General features: G+C 47.4%; 1 long non-coding RNA gene across 3 annotated transcripts in view; it reads left to right on the forward strand.

Moving 5' to 3' along the window:
• The first annotated feature begins 269 nt into the window (after nt 1-269).
• LOC120101784 (uncharacterized) overlaps nt 270-15,628 on the forward strand; it is a 37,841-nt gene continuing 22,482 nt past the window's right edge. For 2 of the 3 annotated variants that reach the window (XR_015684808.1, XR_015684812.1), the window contains exon 1: nt 570-744. This is a non-coding gene — a long non-coding RNA (uncharacterized LOC120101784). Of the gene's footprint in view, nt 298-569; nt 745-15,628 lie in introns of those variants that run through there. The other variant, XR_015684814.1, reaches the window with a different exon arrangement.

Genomic DNA, 15,628 nt, shown 5'->3' on the forward strand with positions numbered 1-15,628 from the left:
TTTAAATCCGTCAAAGATTTATTTATTTATTTATTTATTTATTTATTTATTTATTTATTTATTTATTTTGGAGCTGGGGACCGAACCCAGGGCCTTGCACTTGCTACAAAGATTTTTTTTTTTAAAAAGTGTGCACTTGAGTGCATTGCTCACAGAGGCCAGAGGAGGGAGTCAGATTGTACTGGGATCCCAACCAAAGTCAGTCCTCTCTCCGCCCCTCTAGTCCCTCCCCACTTCATGCTTGCTTTTAAGATTTTTAACAGTTCCCTGCACACTGAGAGAGGCTTGGAAATGGAGGTGAGATTTTTGCTTGTGGTGTGTGTGTGTGTGTGTGTGTGTGTGTGTGTGTGTGTGTGTGTGTAAGTGTGTGTATTGTAGTCCAATAAGATTCACAGGAAACCCACAAATCTTTAAGGAACATTTACTGAAGTGCTGATAACGTTGGACCAGTCAGGACCTAGGAGGTTGTATGGATTCTCTTCGCTCTGCAGGCAGGAGCTTGCCTAGGGGGCTTTCTAACGAGGGGTGGGGTTTGTCGCCCCCTCCTGCTCTGACTGGGGAATGGCAGTGTCTCAGGCTTTGCAAGGCTCACCGGGGAGACCAGAGGTGGTCAACCAGCACCAAGTGGGCCTCCTCTGCCATCAAAGGAGTGCTTGGGCTGGCTGCAGCCTCGGTTTCCCAACTCTGGTGGACGCCTCGCCCTTTCCAGACGAAGCAGGTTGGTCGACGGTTCTGAGGAATAAGGTAAGAGGCCGAGGTAACTCTGCTCTGAAAACAGGTGCCGGCTGTTTATGCCTCTGGCTTCCCCATCAGGCGCACAGAGAAAAGAGGGATTTGCCATAAGATCCAACCTTTTCTCTTGGGAGCTGTCACTTATTTATCATCTCCAACTCCAGTCCTCTGTGTTCTGTAGTCTCAAATGCCTGCTCTAATATTCTGCGGGGGTGGGGGGTGGGGGTGGGGAGTGTGTTGCTTTATAAACTTCATTTTGTAAGCCCAGAGATTCAGGCCCCAAGACACTAATTTGCCAAAACCCCAGGTCCCCTAGATTGTCTTTTCCCTTTCTTTCTAAAGCTCAGGACAATTTTTATTAGAGTTTGAGACTAACAACAGGCAGGCAAGCCTTGGCAGCCGCCCAGAGCAAAGAGATGGAGGAAAGAAAAATCACGTGGCTTGAAAGCAGCCTCCGTGGATGGAGGTGGGGGCGGGGTGGGGGTTGCTTCAGGGAAACAGTGAGAAAACCCAAGGAAGGCAGGGCCAGGCTTTGGGAGAGAGAAAGAAGAAAAAGTTACATTTTTTTTCCCGAGTAACCGAGAATGGCAGAGCTCAGCCTCACAGTGGCAGCCCAGTGAGAGACTGACGGAACCGGGCTGTCTTATCTACCGTTTTATTAATACTGCGAATGACAGTTCCTGGAAAGAACTGCACGTTCCATGGAACCTTCTGCAAGGCTGATGAGCTGCTCAGAACTGTAATGATTTGGGGCGGTTGGAATGTTGCAAGTCCAGAATCAGGCTATCTTGGGGCATCTTTTTGCTCCCTTAATGGCCATGTATTAAACTCCTCTGCATATGACTTAACAACTTTGTGACCATTAGGTATATCTTTTGGAATGTATGAATAGGTCTCGTACCTAGTTTCCAGCCAATCACAGGGCAAAGAACGCCAGCTGATAGCATCTGAGGCCTATGGCAGTTTCCTCTGCTTTGCCATAACCCCCTTACCTAGTTAGTGTTCAGATGCCTTTGAAAGGCGCTTTGGTTTATGACTTTGTTTGTTCTGTTACTATGAAAGCATCATCAGACGGTTACCACATTCTGTAACTGGCCCCCAGAACTTAGCACAACTGACACCAGAATAGAGACCCAATTCTGACCTTAAAATCCAACACATAGGCTTCCAACACCTGCCAAAGTGGGAACAAAGACCTAATCCATCAACAACCTAGTTCATCTTTCAGGAAAGTCCCTAAAAGAACTAACCTTGCCTTCTGGCTTCTGTAGTTCTGCTAGCTGAAGTGTGACATTCTGGATGTTGTTGTGCATAAAAGACCAAGCAAGGGCTGTAAGGCTCGGGCTTCATGGTTTGGGCAAGTGGTTTGTGTAGCTGCCAGCCAGTAATAAAGACGTTCTTTTCAGCTTTAAGAGTGCCCATATGGTAGTCTCTGGTGGGTTTACCTTGTAACAGTTGGAACATGGAGCTTGGGGTATTCAAAATCTGTGTTACTGGGCCATGGCTCTATAATAAGCTACTGTTTTTCTTTTCCTTCCTTCCTCCCTTCTTTCTTTCCTCCCTTCTTTCCTTCCTTCCTTCCTTCCTTCCTTCCCCCCTCCCCTGAGACAAGGTTTCTCTATATAGCCCAGGCCGTCTTGGAACTTGCTCTGTAGACCAGGCTAGCTTCAAACTTAGATATCTGCTTGCCACTGCCTCCCAAGTGCTGGAATTGAGGTCATGTGCCACCATGCCCACACCTGCAAAGTTAGAACCTGAATGGAAAGAGATCTTAGGTGACTCTTACATGTCTGTGAAGTGCTTCCGCCCAGCCTTTTGACTCCAGCAGTCAGGAGCCAGAAGCCTGAGCCAATGAAGAGACAGGTAACAGAGGTGACCCCAGCTCCTCTCCTTCCTCACTCCTCTCCAGTCACATCAGTTCCCCTCAGCTTAGGCCTGGGAAGTTGCACAAGAGCCCAGCCAGGTCAGGAACGAAGCCTGCTTCTTGCTCTGCCTCTGTATCAGTTCTTGTCCTTTTGCTCGCCCTAGTGGCCAGGTAGGGTGACCTCAGCAACTCTTGGCTCACCTCTGTGGTCAGAAAAATGAGAGTGCCTCTCTCCCTCATGGTGTGGATCTCAAGCTGGGCTGGATATCGGTGGGCCACTCCCTCAATCTCTGCCCCCTCTTTATCCGTGCACATCTTGTAGGCAGGACAAACTGTGGGCGGAAGGTTTTGAATGTGTGTGTGGGTGGGTGGGGCCTGTCCCCACCCCTCCAGTGGAAGTCTTGCCTGGAAACAGGAGGTGGCTGTTTCAGGTTCCATATCCCCATGGCTAGGAGTCTTTGCTAGCTAGGGTCAACCTCATAGGTTCCTGGGAGTTTCGGAGGGGAGATGGGAGGGAGAGACTAGGAGGAGGGAGGGGAAGCTGTGATCGGGATGTAAAATAAAAAAAATTAATTAAAATAAATAAATGAAACAACTAATAAGGAAACGAAGATGCGTCTTGGAAGGACTCCAGAGGCAAGGGGAGAAGCTGGGTAGAGCGGAGCTCTATCTGCATATTTAAACTTTTAAATTTTAACCCACCCATCAATTAATTAACTTTAGCCCAGGCCGGAGGGACCTGCAACCCTGCTTGCCTTAGTCTCCCAAGGGCTGAGACTCTAGGTGTGTACCACCAGTCCCAGCTTCTCCCTGGACTTTCCCGGGAGAATCCGGAAGTTTTAGCTCCAAGGGCTCTTCAGGACTCTAAGAAGTTCATCTAATCACACACTCCTCGGAAAGCCTAGTGGGATCCCAGCTTCCATTTGAGGCTGGCTGCAGTCCCTCCCTTGAACCTCACTGGGGTGTAATAGAAAATAAAACAAAAGAAAAGAAAAGAAAAACAAATATTCGGGCTCTTTCACCAATTCCCAGAAAGGTTCGCCAGCTACTCACCACATTTACCGGCTTGCGTATGCTAATGAGATGACTCAAACCAAGAGCCGCGGGCTCTTCTGACGTGGGCAGCTGCTGAAAACCCGCAGACAGGTGGTTAAAACTTTAGCAATTTCAGCTCCGCCCTTCATGATCTCCAGAGGGGCCAGTGGGCTCCTGAGACGATGAGGCACCCAGTCATACCTATGTAACAAAACCTCAATAAAGCCCCTAGCTTGTGGGTTTGGAAAACCTCCAGGTTGGCAAACACCCCTGTGATTGGAGGGAGGCGCACCCCGGAGACAAAGGGGAGTCTTTCCCTTGCCCCATGCATCTCTATACCTGGGCTCTTTTAGAGCTGTGTCCTCTAACCCAGACACTGCGCAAAGTGTCTTCCTAAATTCAGTGAGAGGATTATCAACCTGAGATGGCTGAGGGGTTGTGGAACCCCAACTTTTAAATACCCAATAGTAAATACCGAGACTCTGGAACTCAGTCTTACCTCCTCATCATACCTCATGGAACATCGGCTTCCGGGTGGTCAGTTGTTTCGGAGCTGGGGACCAAGCTGGGGACCGAACTGGGGACCGAACCCAGGGCCTTGCGCTTGCTAGGCAAGTGCTCTACCACTGAGCTAAATCCCCACCCCACCCCCGGGCCCAGCACTCTAAATCCAGGGACCTGCCTAGAATAGTTTTCTGATGATTACAAAAGTCCCAAAGCCACGATCTCATAAACAGCATGGAGTCCTTACAAAAACAGGATGTCTTCCCAGCGCACTGCAGCCATTTCCCAAAGGCAGTAACTGTACCTTTATTGATTTACAAACTTACCACTCGTGTGGATGCCTGTGCAGCATGAATACATGTGCATTGTGCAGCACGGCTCTGAACACGGTAGCGACAATTTTGGGGGTTTGGTTTCTTTGAAAAAAGAAAACCACAGAAATATTGTCAGAATATGCTTTTGTTTTAATCCCAGGTGTGGGATATGGGGCTGCTTCAGACTGTCCAAGCAGCTGACTATGATTTGCCCTGTGCTGTAGCAGGGGCAGGATTTTTCCAGCTGCAGATAGCCTCTGTGATTGTGTGACATTTGGAACGCTGGGAACTTTTTGGAGGATACACACATGCTAGAGCCTCAATAGGTGGTGGTTGTTGTTGGTCTCAGTTTGTTAAGTAGTCATGCACGAAGAAGAAGAAGAGGAGGAGGAGGAGGAGGAGGAGGAGGAGGAGGAGGAGGAGGAAGAAGAAGAAGAAGAAGAAGAAGAAGAAGAAGAAGAAGAAGAAGAAGAAGAAGAAGAAGAAGAAGAAGAAGAAGAAGAATGGGAGGAGGAGGAAGAGGAGGAGGAGGAGGAGGAAGAGGAGGAGGAGGAAGAGGAGGAGGAGGAGGAGGAGGAGGAGGAGGAGGAGGAGGAGGAGGAGGTTAGATATCCTGACCACAAGGATAAAACTTGGGCTAAGGAGCTTGATGCCCCAATCAGCAGGAAGTAGTCTAAGGATAATGTCACCCCTTTTCTTTCTAGGAAAGGAGTGGAGAAGGGTGGAAGAAAGAAGAACCCACAAAGTAGCAAAGGCCACAGAGGACTCAATCTCCTTTCACTGTGGGTCATGGGAGTCAAACCCAAGTTGTTCCGCCTTTGTGGTGAGCCTCTTTTCTCCTACTCCCTGATCAGTCTTGTCAGCCATCTTTATTTAGTTTTTTGAGTTGCAGCTAGAGGCAGGATGTAAAGAATCATGGAGAAGGTTTGAGGCTTCATCACAGTGTTCTATTACCCCAGGGAGACAACCCAAGCAGAGACAATGTTTTCTTTCCTCCATGAAAGTGGGATTCTTCAGAATTTCATTTTTCAAGCATCCATGAGAGAAAGCGCCTCCCTGCAGCTTCCAGCGGCCTTCAACCTGGACACTCCCTCCGGAGTCCACGCAGGAGCCCATGACCAGGTCTTTCAGCAAGGCCAACTCCAGGCTCTGTGAGATGTTCGCATACGGGGGTTGCAGCGGGGAGGAGGATCACTCCACTTGGGGGAAAATGGGTTTAAGGAAGCAGAACCCAGAATAAGGTTGGGAGTGGCTGGAGGGGAAGGCCTAGGAAGAGAGATGGAGTCTAACCAGATTCACAGTTCACACCTGCACGCTTTGTCACTCAGACATCAACTGAAGCTCTCCTATCTGGGATGAGGAAGTGGTCTTGTGACCTGTGAAGCTATCAACTTCGACAGCCAGGCAGGAAGCCAGCTCCAGACGTGATTAGAGCCATCTCCCCAACATCATCAGAACCTGCATGAGAGCCATCTCGACATCTTCCTGCACAGGACATCTGCCATGCTACCAAGTCTTTCTGATCCAGGACTGGATTCTTCCATGTCCGCTCCGAGGGCCACAGTTGCTCATTTCTGGAGTGGTCTAGGTCCTAGACATCCTGGACTGATCTTCCAGGCATGCAGGGTCCGGGTCAAAGGCGTCATAGCCACACATTTCTTTCTCTTGCGGAGACCTTGACATCTGTGTTGCCATAGATACAGAAGCACAAGTCCTTAGGCCTGGGCTGTGGCTGTCTTCTGCAAGGTCCAACCCTTTCTGTCTCCCTCTCAAACTGTCCTTCATCGAAGACCCCATCTTTCTATCTTTCCCAGGTGATCACTCCAGAGTTCATTTGGTTCACATTGTCTTTTCCATATATTCAACATATCATGGGAACAAAAACCGTGTGTGTGTGTGTGTGTGTGTGTGTGTGTGTGTGTGTGTGTGTGTGTGTGTATAAGCCCTCCTCCATGTAGGTGCAGGTGGAGACCAGACACTGAAATCAGGATGTCTTTTTTTTTTTTTTTTTTTTATATTCTTTTTTTTTTTTTTTTTGGTTCTTTTTTTTTTTTTTCCGGAGCTGGGGACCGAACCCAGGGCCTTGCGCTTCCTAGGCAAGCGCTCTACCACTGAGCTAAATCCCCAACCCCGTCTTTTTTTTTTTAAAGATTTATTTATTTATTATATATAAGTACACTGTAGCTGTCTTCAGACACACCAGAAGAGGGCATCGGATCTCTTTACAGATGGTTGTGAGCCACCATGTGGTTGCTGGGAATTGAACTCATGACCTCTGGAAGAGCAGTCGGGTGCTCTTTTTTTTTTTTTTTTTTTTTTGGTTCTTTTCCTTTTTTTTTGGAGCTGGGGACCGAACCCAGGGCCTTGCGCTTCCTAGGCAAGCGCTCTACCACTGAGCTAAATCCCCAACCCCCAGTCGGGTGCTCTTAATGGCTGAGCCATCACTCCAGCCCCAGGATGTCTTTTTAAATCACCTCTCCACGCTGTCGTTTTAGACAGCCCCTCGCTGTCCTAGTTAGCTTTGTAAACTTGACCCAGCCTAGAGGCATCTGGGAAGGGAGTCTCAATTGTAGGATTGCCCAGATCAGATTGGGCATAACTATGGAGGACTGTCTTATTAGTTGATGGGAGGGGGCCCTGTCCACTGTGGGCAGTACTGTCCTTAGGCAGACGGTCCTCAGCTATATAATAAAGCTAGCTGAACATGAGCCTTTGAGCAAGTCAGCAAGCTTGTTCCTCCATGATTTCTGCTTCAAGCTCCTTCCCTGAATTCCTTCAGTGATTGGCTGTAACCTGGAATAAACTCTTTCCTACCTTAAGTTGCTTTGTTCAGAGTGCTCTTATCATGGCAACAGGAAAGAGACTAGAGCCCTCACTGACCCCGAAGATCACTAATTAGGCTAGCTAGACTGGTAAGCCAGCATACCCCGGGGATCTATCTGCCTGCTGCTGACTCCCAGTCCAGGGTTATAGGCACATTAACACCACACAATGCTTTTACATGGGTGCTGGGAATCCAAACCTGAGCCCTCTTCTGGTGTGTCTGAGGAGTGGCACTGTACTCACTCACATACATCAAATAAATAAAAGCTTGTGTGTATCTCTCTCTCTCTCTCTCTCTCTCTCTCTCTCTCTCTCTCTCTGTGTGTGTGTGTGTGTGTGAGAGAGAGAGAGAGAGAGAGACAGAGAGAGAGACAGAGAGAGAGACAGAGAGAGAGACAGAGAGAGAGACAGAGAGAGAGAGAGCGACAGAGAGAGAGGAGAGAGATGACAGGAGAGAGACACAGTAAACGGATGCATGTGTGCATATCCTCTGCACAGCACTAGCTGTGGTGTTAGGGGCTTGCAGCCCTGTTAGCCCTGGGTTTCATCCTCGCCTTTGTCCTTCATCTGTGCCCTTCCCATGTTGGCAGAGGTGGAGTTTCTGGCATCAGTCATGGCCAGCAGTGTTGGTCGAGGTGTCTCTCGAAGGCGGTGGCACTCCCCGCTTTTCTTACCTGCAGACTGAGCTCATGCTGGTCTGGAACTCACCATGCAGCATCTTGAACTTCAGATCTTCCTCTCTCCACTGCCTGAGTGCTACGACTACTCCGATTTCCTGACTTGGACTCTGGCTTCATCCCAGTGTTTATTTTTGTTTTTGTTTTTTGTTTGTTTTAAAGAGATGGAGTCTTCGGCTGGAGAGATGGCTCAGCAGTCAAGAGCACTGACTGCTCTTCCTGAGGTCCTGAGTTCAAATCCCATCAACCATGTGGTGGCTCACAACCATCTGTAATGGGATCTGATGCCCTCTTCTGGTGTGTCTGAAGAGAGCAATACTGTACTCACATAAAATAAATAAAAGCTTATGAGGTGTGTGTGTGTGTGTGTGTGTGTGTGTGTGTGTGTGTGTGTGTAGGTGAAGTCTATCTGCTTAAACTCCTGGGCTAAGGAAATGCTCCTGTTTCAGCTTCCCCAGTAGCTGGGACTACACTTGTCTACTCCTGTACCCTAAAGGGGAAAGGAAGGACTGGGAGGCTCAGTTCACCCAGAGCCTCACTGACCACACAGTGCAAGTGTCCAATGCTGGCTTTACAAAGAGACATCACTGCTCCCATTTTACATAGGCATGGGGACACCACAGAGCTGTTGTACAAGTTTCTCGGACCCCACAATGCACTATTCACTTAAACAATTGGAATTTTGTCTCTCGTGATTCTGGATCGCAGAAGTTATAGATGAAGGCACTGAGACAGTCTCATGCCTTCCTACAGGGTGTCCTAGTTTCATTTCTGTCTCTGTGATAAAATACCCTGACAAAAAAGCAACATGCCAGCCAACCCAATGTCTTTGTCCTTTGGTGGAAGAAAGACGGGTTAGCTGGGAGCTCATCTTCCAGCTGTGGTGCATGTGCCCAATGCTGCGACTGTCTTAAGCCGGGGTTCTTCAGAACAGAAGGCAAGGACTACCAGGTGGCGATGGGAGGTGAGGAAGGAGTGAAAAGGTAGCCCGCCCTAGCTGTAACTGGGGCTTAACCTCCCATGCATGTTGGGAGATGAGCAAGACGCATGCGCCGGAAGCATTTTCCTTTTTTGTAAAGTAGCATCATGTTATAGGCCTCAGGAAGTTCACAGGCTTAGGCACCTTAAAGGTCCGTGTTGATTAGGAGCTGATGCGCTTTGAACACTGCAAGCCAAAGCTCCTGCTCAGAAAGCCCACACTTCGGCTCCTGGCATTTTCTCAATGCTTTGTCCATTGTGCTAAAGACATGAAAAAAAGTCGCGTTTTCTATAACGTCACTTCCTGGAAGTAAATCAAGGACCTCCTCGCCACAACACCAGGTATGCTACACGCTCACTTCTGAATGTGGATCCCAGACTTGCATGGAGAGAACCCTGAGATCCTTTTGCTTATTATAGGGTAGCCTCACTTGAACCAGGCCTGGAAAAGCCTGCCCTCTGGTGGCAGAAGAAGGAACTGGACCTTCACAGTCTACTGGTGTCTCTCCCCACTACGTGAAAAGTTTAACTCTTTGGATACCTGCTATTTTTGGACCCTCCCTCCCTCCCTCTCTGCCTCTGTCTCTTCCTTCTTTCTGTATTTTTACTTCTCAATTCTGAGGATAGCTTCCCGTACTTTACGCATGTCGGAAAAGCCTAGAAGCACAGGACACAGCTCCCTAGTTGATTTTCCCTCTTTTGCTGGGAAAGCAAGTTTCTAGAGTGCAGGCTGATACGGATAATTAGCATAGATATCATGCCATCAATACTCGTAGTGAATGATCCAGACACAGTTTCCTCTCCCAATCAGCGTTTGTTCTTGTAGATGTTGAACATGTGGTTAGCAATGGACATGCTGGCTGCCGGTGAACAGGCATGCAGCTATGATGCTGACTCCACAGGGGACCTGGCCTCGGTGCAGGTGGCAATAGTGGCAGTTGGGAAGGCTTACCCGAGAAAGAGAAGTGTCAGCTGAGCTCTGAGGCAAGTGTGGTGGATGGAGAGCCCAAACAACCCAAAGATAATTCAAGCAAGAGGCGTGGGTTCGAGTGGGGAGATGAGGCGGGATGACACAAGTCATGTAAGTGATGGACTGAGCCCTGTGGGGCAAGCTAAGGGTTTGGGGCATTATCCTAAGACCAGGGGAAGTGCCAGGACCCTTGGGAGTGAATGAAGAGGGGCACCCAGCTAACAGTGGCCATGGCAACTGATTAGCTGGAAGAAGACAGTATTCTTGGCTCACAGAGAAGAGTTAAGGGTGCTTCACTTGTAGATGGCATGTAGATGGTAGGTAGTAGATGGTAGATGGTAGATTGCATGTGGTGGTGAGGGAAAGAAAAGGTAGGGGGTAATGGTTGGCTTTTCTGGTCTGAGCAGTCAAGGGAGTGGGCAAGGAAGTCTTTGCAGGAAGGTCCAGAGTTCATGTTTGTGACGTTGAGACTGAGGCGCATCCAGGTGATAGACAGACACTGATTCGTCGACTCATACACCTAGGACCCTTTTTTAGGAAGAATATATTCGTGAGGGCTGGAAGCACAGCCAAGACAGTGCAGTGGCACCCATCAGTAGACCAGCTACCTGGGAGGCTGACACCACAGGCTTATTTGACCCTAGGTATTCAAGACCAGCATGTGCAACACAGTGTTAGCAAAATACACACATGCACACGCATGCACTCGGACTCTGGCTTGATGGCAGAGGAGGCAGTCAAGCCACTGCTCCTCAGTTTCTGACTCCCTGTAAAATAGAAGTGAGGGTGAAGGCAGCTGCCTCATTGCCTGTGAGGACCCCAGCAAACGTTACAATCCAGTCTGGTCAAGGCTTTGCAATTGTGCCGGCAGCGGGGGTACTCAGTGGCCATATTTCAGGTGAGCATACCCTGTGTGTCCCCAGGCACTGGTCCATTTACTGTGTCACAGCAGTGACCACAGGACACAGTCTCCTGCCCCTGTGTTCCCAGAGCTGACGGCCCAGCTTGAGCAAGAACATCCATGAAGGTAAGGTACGCGTTTCAGATTGTGAAACGCTATGAAGAAAACAGTGCAGGTCCAGGGCAAAGAAGAGCTAGGCAAGTATAGATGGATGGAGGGGTCTAATATCCAGCCCTGGGGAGGAGGCAAAAATCAAACATGAAATTCTAGGAGGCTGGCAAATAACACCAAGAGAAACCTGATTCCGAAACAAATGGAAGGCAAAGAGAACAAAAGAGTGAAAGTTTCCAAAACTCACTCACTCATGTATGTATGTATGTATGTATGTATGTATGTATGTATGTATATGTGTGTATGTATGTGTATGTGTGTATGTATGTGTGTATGTGTATATGTGTGTATGAGTATGTATGTGTATGTATGTATGTGTGTATGTATGTGTGTATCTGTATGTATGTGTATGTGTGTATGTATGTGTATGTATGTGTATGTATGTATGTGTATGTGTATGTATGTGTGTATGAGTATGTATGTGTATGTATGTGTGTATGAGTATGTATGTGTGTATGTGTATGGATGTGTGTATGTGTATGTGTATGTATGTGTATATCTGTATGTATGTGTATGTGTGTATGTATGTGTATGTATGTGTATGTATGTATGTGTATGTGTATGTATGTGTATGTATGTATGTGTATGTATGTGTGTATGTATGTGTATGTATGTGTATGTATGTATGTATGTATGTGTGTATGTGTGTGTATGTATGTATGTATGTATGTGTGTGTGTATGTAGTGTATTTATTTTAGATAGGGTTCTCATGTGACCAGCCCAGCCTCACACTTGCCGTGTAGTGTGTGAGAATGATCTTGAACCTCAGAGCCTTAGACTAAGGAAGAGTGGATAAATAAGACTTGAAAGTTCCTTATTCTTCAGCGCAGGAGAAAGCAGGCAAGGGCTAGCTAGATCCCAGGCCAGGCTCACTCCAGAACCAAGAAAGCACCAAAGGGCCTGGGGGTCACACGCACGACCTTGTTTTATTCTTCAAAGTCCCTCCACTGCTGTGAAGGTGCAGGCAATGCAAGGAGGCACAGGGAGGATGAGTAGCAATCTGCCCCAGGGCTGCTGTGTTCCCCAAAATCCCTGGTTCAGTTCCCTGCACCTGCATCAGGCAAATCACAGCTGTCTGTAACTACTATGGCTCCAGGGGAATCTGGTATCTCTGTCCTCCACAGGGGATATGCAATCACACGCACAGACCACACACACACACACACACACACACACACACACACACACACACCACACACTTAAAACAATAATAAATATTAAAAGTTGAGGGAGGGGTGAGCAGAGTTCTCCCCCCCTTACGCCCCCTTTTTCTCAGTTCTAACCCCATCTCCCAGACTGAATGTGGTAGAGCAGGGGTGGATGCTTTGATCCCGAGTTACGTACAAAACAACAACAGAACAAAGAAATGAAGAAATGGAGGCTACCTTGGGCCCTCTTTCATAGCGATTTGGGAGTGATAACTTTGCAGCCATGTAATAATGTAGATACATTGCCCTACAGACTCATTTCGTGTTTATGCCCTGCAGACTCTCTTATGAAACAACCCACAGTCTGCGGAAGCTGCTCTCCTGCCCCAGGGGACTGTGCTGAGCGCCTGCTCTCAGAGTGAACGAAGCCTTTTATTTCTCCTCTGTGATGTGGGGCTGGTAAACTCTGCTGTGCTTAGGGCTCTGAAATCACAAGGAGAAATTAAACTTACTGAGAGGGTGTTTGGGAAGAAAGAAAGGTTTGGGTTTTGTTTTGTTTTTACATAGATTTTAAAATACATATTTTGTAACCGGGCAATGGTGGTGCATGCCTTTAATACCAGAACTCTGGAGGCAGAAGCAGGCAGATCTCTGTGAGTTTGAGGCCAGCCTGGTTCACAGAAGGAGTTCCAGGACAAGCAGGGCTGTTACACAGAGAAGCCCTGTCTCTGGCACCCCAACTTTGCAAAAACCTGGCATGGCAGTACTCATCACTTGGGTGGCAATCCCATCATTTGGGAGATAGAGACAGGAAGATCAAGAGTTCAAAATCATCCTTCTCTGTGCAGCAGCTCAGAGGCCAGGCTGGGCCACACAAGACCCTGCGAAGGTAAAATGAGGGGCTAGAGAGAGGACACATAGTTACGAGCTCTTGTTCTTCTCACAGAGGACCCATCGGTAAACCTGTGGTACATAGACACACATGTGACAAAGCACTCAACAGACCAAATACATTAAATAAAGCTAAAAAAAGTTAAAGCAAAATAAAAATACTCCCAACCTTTTTGTCACTCTTTTAAAAAAAACCGTTACCACCAGATCTCATTTGGAATTGACAGTTTACTAGAACTTCATGTTAATTGCTTTTGTTTGTTTGTTTGTTTGTTTGTTTTATACTGGATGTTGACCAGGGTCTTTTTTTTTTTAAGATTTATTTATTCATTATATATGAGTACACTGTAGCTGTCTTAGACACACCAGAAGAGGGCATCAGATCCCATTATAGATGGTTGTGAGCCACCAGGTGGTTGCTGGGATTTGAACTCAGGACCTGTGGAAGAGCAGTCAGTGCTCTTAACCACTGAGCCATCTCTCCAGCCTTGGCCAGGATCTTGAGCTGGACAAGCTTTATGCCCACAGCTCATGCTGGAGTTTTACTTAGCTTACTGTTACATGTAAATTTATTTTTTTGTTTGATTGTTTGCTTTTTGAGACAGAGCCTTGCTATGTGGCCTAGACCAACTTCAAACTCATGATCCTCCTGCCTCTGCCTCCTAAGTGCTCGGACTGTAGGCCTGTACCACCACATGCAACAAAAAATAGTATTTTTTGACCCCACCCAGAGAGTCCACAAAGAGCCTTGGGCTGAGAGTTTTTGAATGACCAAGTCCATTGGTCATCTATATTTTTTATTCAAATAGCTTTAAATTTTCTTGGAGTTCTGTGCACACTTTGAATTTATAGTAGAAAGTTCTGTATGATATGACATAAGAGCACTTGAGAGGTGAAGGCAGGGGGATCAGAGGTTCGAGTTCATCTACATAACAAATTCTGGGCCAGCCTGGGCTACATAAGATCGCACCTTAACACCAAGCCAAACATGAGAGGGAAACAATAGGAAAATTAATGAATAAAAATTAAAAAGAGAAAAAGAAAAAAGACAGACTGACAGAATACAAAGGTTAGCTCTAAGAAAGAGTGATTCTCTCTGTTCTTACTTTCCTGTCCTCCAAACAAGTATTACCTGGGCCCAGCTCTAGGATGTGTGGGATAAAGACTTAGTTTTCTCTTTCTCCTGTGTGCATATGTGTCTGTCTGTCTGTGTGTGTATCTGTACAGGTTTGTGCAGGCATGCTCACCTGTGAGTGCTCCAAGCAGACTAGAAGAGAACATGGATTGTTTGGTTACGACACTCTCTGTCTATTCCCATGAGACAAGGTCGCTCACTGAACCTGGAGTCATTCTGGTGGCCAGGAATCCTGGGGATGCTCCAGTCTCTGATCCACTCCTCTAGTGCAGAGCTTATGGGAATGCACAGTGTACCTGGCTTGCATTTATTTATTTGCTTATCTATCTATCTATCTATCTATCTATCTATCTATCTATCTATCTATTATATAATAGTAATAAGCCAGTAACTTAGCCATTCATAGTCAATATCAAGTAAATGTAGTATATAAAATTGCACGTGGTATACTTTTTCGATTACTGTTATTTTGTGTGTATGGTATTTTGCCTGCTTATATTTCTATATACCATGTGCATGCCTGATTCCTGAGTGGGTCAGAAGAAGGCATTGGATCCCCTGTAACTGGAGTTACAGATGGTTGTAAGCTAATATGTGGGTGCTAGGGATTGAACCCAAGTCTTCTGGAAGAGCAGCCAGTACTCTTAACTGTTGAGCCATCTCTCCAGCCCAGCCACGTAACTTTGGCTGGCTTGGAACTTATTATGTAGTCCTTTTCACTGCAGCAAGGGCTATTACCCACAAAGCTGTCTCTCCAGCCCTGCCTCCTACTTTCCGAATCCTGTCTATAGCTCTGGACTGGTGGTCATCCGATCAATGGTCAGTGTTTGACCTGAGCCTCCTCTTCCTCCACTTGTCCCTCACCTGCTAAGACGGTGGCATATGGCCTCCGTCAGCACTTAGCATCTTCTGGAGCTATGGCTCCTCCCTCTGAGGAAGATGCTTATTACCTAGTGCAGTAGCTAGAAGCACAGGTTGAGCAGAAGCAGCAGAGTAGTCCTTAGCCTTGTAGGAAGCTGTGAGATTCCAGGAAGCTGCTTTCTCTCGACCACCTTGGCTTTGTGGTCACATGAGTTCTGTGTAAGCCCTGCCACAGGGGAACTAGCTGATTAAAACCGTCTCTTTTTTCATTCTGATCCCATCTTGCCTGACAATTAACTTTTACTGGCAAGTGCTGAGTCAGCACGGGCTCCTTCTACCCGACCCCTATGCCACAGAAGGAAAACGAGCTATCAGCGTGTTCCAGTAACTTCTTAAAGTCACACAGAGAGAAGATCGGGGGCGGGATTCCTAGGAGGGCTTGCTTATCCATTTTGGGAGTTTGAGCAAGAGCAACTTAAGGTCTTAGCTATCTAGTTATATGGCCTAGAGATCTTTGCGCTGGAATGGGAGTGGCCTCATGGGCAGGATTTCTTAGGGCACACAAGGCAGAGACTCGGCATCCAGGATCTGGGAGCGTCCGTTCCTTATGCCTCTGAACTCAT

This window comes from Rattus norvegicus, chromosome 3 (assembly GCF_021556685.1).
Source record: "Rattus norvegicus strain SHRSP/BbbUtx chromosome 3, alternate assembly SHRSP_T2T, whole genome shotgun sequence".
In the NCBI taxonomy this organism is placed as follows: domain Eukaryota; kingdom Metazoa; phylum Chordata; class Mammalia; order Rodentia; family Muridae; genus Rattus; species Rattus norvegicus.